The sequence below is a fragment of the Watersipora subatra genome, chromosome 8 (genome assembly GCF_963576615.1).
Source record: "Watersipora subatra chromosome 8, tzWatSuba1.1, whole genome shotgun sequence".
NCBI lineage: Eukaryota > Metazoa > Bryozoa > Gymnolaemata > Cheilostomatida > Watersiporidae > Watersipora > Watersipora subatra.
Window position 1 is genome coordinate 64,976,425 of NC_088715.1, and position 6,108 is coordinate 64,982,532.

Genomic DNA, 6,108 nt, shown 5'->3' on the forward strand with positions numbered 1-6,108 from the left:
CTAAAATTCACCTAAAATAAACAAATACGAAAACATTCCCAACACACAATGGAGCATCTAAAAAGCTGATTTCCATCCGGCTATCTCAGAAATGCAAGCACTTAAAACTAGTCCAGTCTGATAAATACATTGAAGATTTATTTAGTATATTGACTAGACTACTTGTCAGTATTGCGCATAGTCTAGATTAAAAATGACATGTATTAGTATTAATAAAATGTTAGAATTACAAGTATTAGTAAGTGTAGAGTAGAAACAACAATAATCAGTAGTTATAAATTGTTAGAGCTGCATGTAGTACTGAGTGTAGACTAGAAACAATATATATCAGTAGTTATAAATTGTTAGAGCTGCATGTAGTACTGAGTGTAGACTAGAAACAATATATATCAGTAGTTATAAATTGTTAGAGCTGCATGTTGTACTGAGTATAGACTATAAACAATATATATCAGTAGTTATAAATTGTTAGAGCTGCATGTAATATTGAGTATGGACTAGAAACAATACATATTAGTAGTTATAAATGAAAAACTATACTTTCTCTTCATTTTTTCAGCTCTTGTGGATGAATGTGCCCATGGTCTAGATGACTGTGATAAAAATGCTGTGTGTATCAACACGTACACATCATACATCTGTCGCTGTAACTTTGGCTATGAAGGAGATGGGAGAACTTGTACAGGTATGTAATCTTGTAGTAGTTTTTTTATGTTGTAGTATCAAGTGTACTGTTAAAAAATTTATTCATTTTACCTCAGCAATCTATTATTCCTTAAAAGCAACGATTTTAGCTTTAGTTTATAGCAACGCTTTAATTTCTTTTTATATCAATAATACTTTCAATTATCTCAATGCCAAACGCAACTAAAGGGACCAAGTGTGAACTCAGTTATATACATGTATATAACAATACATATTTATAGCATATTGTTATATATACCTGCTCTATATATAATAAACACTAGCATGATTGCATCTATAAATGTTAAAATATGTCTATAAAATACACCAATTTTTAGAAATGTGAAAAACAACCTATTAAAATCATTGTCATTTCTATTACTATTCAAAGTGTAATAATCTTGAATCATTTCTCATCACTTTGAAGGAAATTTTTTTGGAATGCTCTTTGAAACTTATGGCAACAACAAAACAATTTTTGTAAGTTCTTTAAGCATCTTGAATAATTTTCAAACCAGCACTAGAAGCAAAATTTGAAACTACAGATCGAAACTATTATGGGACACTGATCAAATATTAGAGTACACCATTCAACCACAGTAGCTCACCAACCAATCATTAGACGGCACCAACCAATCACTAGAGAAAACCAACCAATCACTAGAGAGCACCAACCAATCGCTAGAGAAAACCAACCAATCACTAGAGAGCACCAACCAATCGCTAGAAAACACCAGCCAATCATTAGTGATCATCTCTAGTCAATTGCTAGAGGGCCCAAAAACTGTTAATCAATTTACCATGATTTTGCTAGAACAGCCCTTTTCACTGTAATCATTTAACAATGAGCTATATTGAGTTTATTGTAACCGGTTAACAGTGAGCTATATTTAGTTTATTGTAATCAGTTAATAATGAGTTATATTGAGTTTATTGTAATCAGTTAACAATGAGCTATATTGAGTTTATTGTAACCGGTTAACAATGAGCTGTATTGAGTTAAGTTGTAATCAGTTAACAATGAGCTATGTTGAGTTTATAATAATATGTTAACAATGAGCTATATTTAGTTTATTGTAATCAGTTAACAATGAGCTATAGTGAGTTTATTGTAATCAGTTAACAATGAGCTATATTGAGTTTATTGTAACCGGTTAACAATGAGCTATATTGAGTTTGTTGTGACTGATTAACAATGAGCTATATTGAGTTTATAGTAATCTGTTAACAATGAGCTGTATTGAGTTAAGTTGTAATCTGTTAACAATGAGCTATATTGAGTTTATTGTAATCAGTTAACAATGAGCTATATTGAGTTTATAGTAATCTGTTAACAATGAGCTGTATTGAGTTAAGTTGTAATCTGTTAACAATGACCTATGTTGAGTTTATAATAATATGTTAACAATGAGCTATATTTAGTTTATTGTAATCAGTTAACAATGAGCTATAGTGAGTTTATTGTAATCAGTTAACAATGAGCTATATTGAGTTTATTGTAACCGGTTAACAATGAGCTATATTGAGTTTGTTGTGACTGATTAACAATGAGCTATATTGAGTTTATAGTAATCTGTTAACAATGAGCTGTATTGAGTTAAGTTGTAATCTGTTAACAATGAGCTATATTGAGTTTATTGTAATCAGTTAACAATGAGCTATATTTAGTTTATAGTAATCTGTTAACAATGAGCTGTATTGAGTTAAGTTGTAATCTGTTAACAATGAGCTATATTGAGTTTATTGTAATCAGTTAACAATGAGCTATATTGAGTTTATTGTAACCGGTTAACAATGAGCTATATTGAGTTTATAGTAATCTGTTAACAATGAGCTGTATTGAGTTAAGTTGTAATCTGTTAACAATGAGCTATATTTCGTTTATTGTAATCAGTTAATATTGACCTATATTGAGTTTATTGTAATCAGTTAACAATGAGCTATAAGCACACCGACTGCCAATTTCAGTATGTAATAAGCAAAACGACTGCCAATTTCAGTATGTAATAAGCACACCGACTGCCAATTTCAGTTTGTAATAAGCACACCGACTGCCAATTTCAGTATGTAATAAGCACAACGACTGCCAATTTCAGTATGTAATAAGCACACCGACTGCCAATTTCAGTATGTAATAAGCACACCGACTGCCAATTTCAGTATGTAATAAGCACACCGACTGCCAATTTCAGTATGTAATAAGCACACCGACTGCCAACTTCAGTATGTAATAAGCACAACGACTGCCAATTTCAGTATGTAATAAGCACACCGACTGCCAATTTCAGTATGTACTAAGCACAACGACTGCCAATTTCAGTATGTAATAAGCACACCGACTGCAAATTTCAGTATGTAATAAGCACACCGACTGCCAATTCCGGTATGTAATAAGCACACCGACTGCCAATTTCAGTATGTAATAAGCACACCGACTGCCAATTTCAGTTTGTAATAAGCACACCGACTGCCAATTTCGGTATGTAATAAGAACAACGACTGCCAATTTCAGTATGTAATAAGCACGACTGCCAATTTCAGTATGTAATAAGCACAATGACTGCCAATTTCAGTATGTAATAAGCACAACGACTACCAATTTTAGTATGTAATAAGCACACCGACTACCAATTTCGGTATGTAATAAGCACACCGACTGCCAATTTCAGTATGTAATAAGCGCAACGACTGCCAACTTCAGTATGTAATAAGCACAACGACTGCCAATTTCAGTATGTAATAAGCACACCGACTACCAATTTCAGTATGTAATAAGCACACCGACTACCAATTTCGGTATGTAATAAGCACACCGACTGCCAATTTCAGAATGTAATAAGCGCAACGACTGCCAACTTCAGTATGTAATAAGCACAACGGCTGCCAATTTCAGTATGTAATAAGCACACCGACTGCCAATTTCAGTATGTAATAAGCACAATGGCTGCCAATTTCAGTATGTAATAAGCACAACGACTACCAATTTCAGTATGTAATAAGCACACCGACTGCCAACTTCAGTATGTAATAAGCACACCGACTACCAATTTCAGTATGTAATAAGCACAATGACTGCCAATTTCAGTATGTAATAAGCGCAACGACTGCCAATTTCAGTATGTAATAAGCACACCGACTGCCAACTTCAGTATGTAATAAGCACACCGACTACCAATTTCAGTATGTAATAAGCACAATGACTGCCAATTTCAGTATGTAATTAGCGCAACGACTGCCAACTTCAGTATGTAATAAGCACAACGACTGCAAAATTTGAACTCAGGCAAAAACTTTGTTGAATTCGTATAGTGAAAAAAGATTTGTATGGTGTGGTGAAAAAAATCATCATGTTCCACTTTGTGAGGTGAAAAAATCGTATATCAGGGTAATCGTATCTTGAGGGTGCCTAGTTTCTGCTATATAAACGGCAATCGTTGTCTGTCTATCTGTCTGTGTATGTGTCCGCCTTACAGAGTACAGTTCTTTTCAGACTATTAGCCGCTACCAGCTATCTAGGGTGCATTAACGAGAATTTCCGGTTAGTGCGCCTCTATATATAGCCTATTCATCGTTTGCCGTTTTCACACAAAAATGACGTGATCTCTGGTTAGCGCGTCTCTTTACGGTACCCAACGACACTGGTGCGTTTGCAACAGCAAAGTTGCTTCCGTGTTAAAAAGCACCGTCCTGAGTTCTGCGGCCTATACAAATGTGCCTATACAGCTATATAAATATACTAATCATTAAATTAAATAAATTAATGAATAGTAATTTACGTGCGATTATTATTTACTGCCAACATGTACCGAGAGGGTCATGCGAACGTTGGTTTCTTGCGGTCACTGGAAAAAACGAAGTTCTCACCTACTAAATTTCTACATAAAAAAGGTAAGTACTTCTTATTCAATGTTGTATTGTCTATGAATTGCCACATTTCCACTCCATAACTTTCACTTGCATCCATGTACAAATTTAGCTATCGGCCTACTGCCAGCCATTTTGCCGATATTGCTTAATATGTATACTACATTTTTTCAATTTCAAACTCCATCTAGAACGTTTGTTTTGGTTATATATTTTATTTTGCCAACACATTAACAAGCACAGTTATGCAAAAAATTCGTTGTATCTACTTTGTGCATTGATAAAGCGATGTGAAGCTACAAAGCAAAATGATCCTCGACAATGTTCCTTATTCTTACAAAACCATTGCTTTCATCGCCATCAGAGCCAGTGCTGAATCAGGTTAGCGAATCTGAAGTAAATCTGAGTCAGTTGGTAAATTGGCTATAATGTCATCAACATAAGTAGTTATTTGTTTTCTAATTCGGACGCCTTTGATGAACTTACGCAAAAATGTTCATTTTTAAGTGGGAAATCCCCAAACAAAAATTAAAATATTAAACTTTGGGCTAGTTTTATAGAGAAATCTTAGGACAACACTGTCACTACCATAAAAGTCCTAAAGGATCGTTGGTTATGTTATCAACGAATAATAAAATTCAGTTACTAGCAATTGCTGGAAAAGCCGCAAAAGTGTGTCTACGGGCGGTCGACCATAGACAACGCATAAATGAGTCTACTTCGGTGAAAGGGTTGAAAACGTTGGATTTGCCACTGGTTGTGATAGTAAACATGTTCATTTCCTTCTGAGTTACTCTTGCTTTTTTTCCAGCTACGAGTATTACAGAACTACAGCTACTACAGAACTTGCACGGGTACTGCTACTGCGTTTTACCTACTTAATTTCTACATCGAAAAGGTTAGTACGTTTTATTCAATGTTGTATTGCCTATGAATTGCCACGCCTCAACCACTTTATAACGTTGAATTTGCCACTGTTTGTGATAGTTGGACAAGTTTATTTCCTTCAGCAGCTGAGCTACTAATTTTTTTCCAGCTACGAGTAGGCCCACTGTAACTTACTACTACAAAACTTGCACGAGTACTGCGAGGGTTGCGATAGGCGATGGTGAAAAGAAAGAGAGCAGCTGGTATCAACTTACTTTCATCCTGCTTTAGCCATGACCAGCTGTACGCTGCCTGCTAAAAAGTAGGCACAAGCCGAAAACTGTTTGTTCATACACCCGACAGAAAAACAAAAGATGTTGTCTATCCCCAAGTGTTGCGTTGAACTAACATTGTGTTATTGTTATGTCATGCTATGTTCTTCATGTTCTGCTATACCACATGCAGCATTTTCTAACATATTTTTCAGTAGATACAGTATATATTTTCATGCATTCGTTATCCTCATTGTATCTCATAAAAAGGCTATCATGTTGGCGTTATGTTTTATTATTGTAAGGTGCTAATGTTGTATCTGCCTTGACATCATACTGTCTGTGCTGTTATACATATAAATTTTATCGACACAATCTCATTACTGTTTGTATATACCATGTCAAAACACAGGCTATAGAC

General features: G+C 34.6%; 1 protein-coding gene across 1 annotated transcript in view; it reads left to right on the plus strand.

Moving 5' to 3' along the window:
• Nucleotides 1-674, plus strand: part of LOC137402143 (CUB domain-containing protein 2-like) — a 28,272-nt gene extending 27,598 nt beyond the window's left edge. The window contains exon 7 of the mRNA XM_068088614.1: nucleotides 560-674. The gene's annotated coding sequence lies outside the window, so the exon portion shown is untranslated. The remainder of the gene's footprint in view (nucleotides 1-559) is intronic.
• Nucleotides 675-6,108: the final 5,434 nt, after the last annotated feature.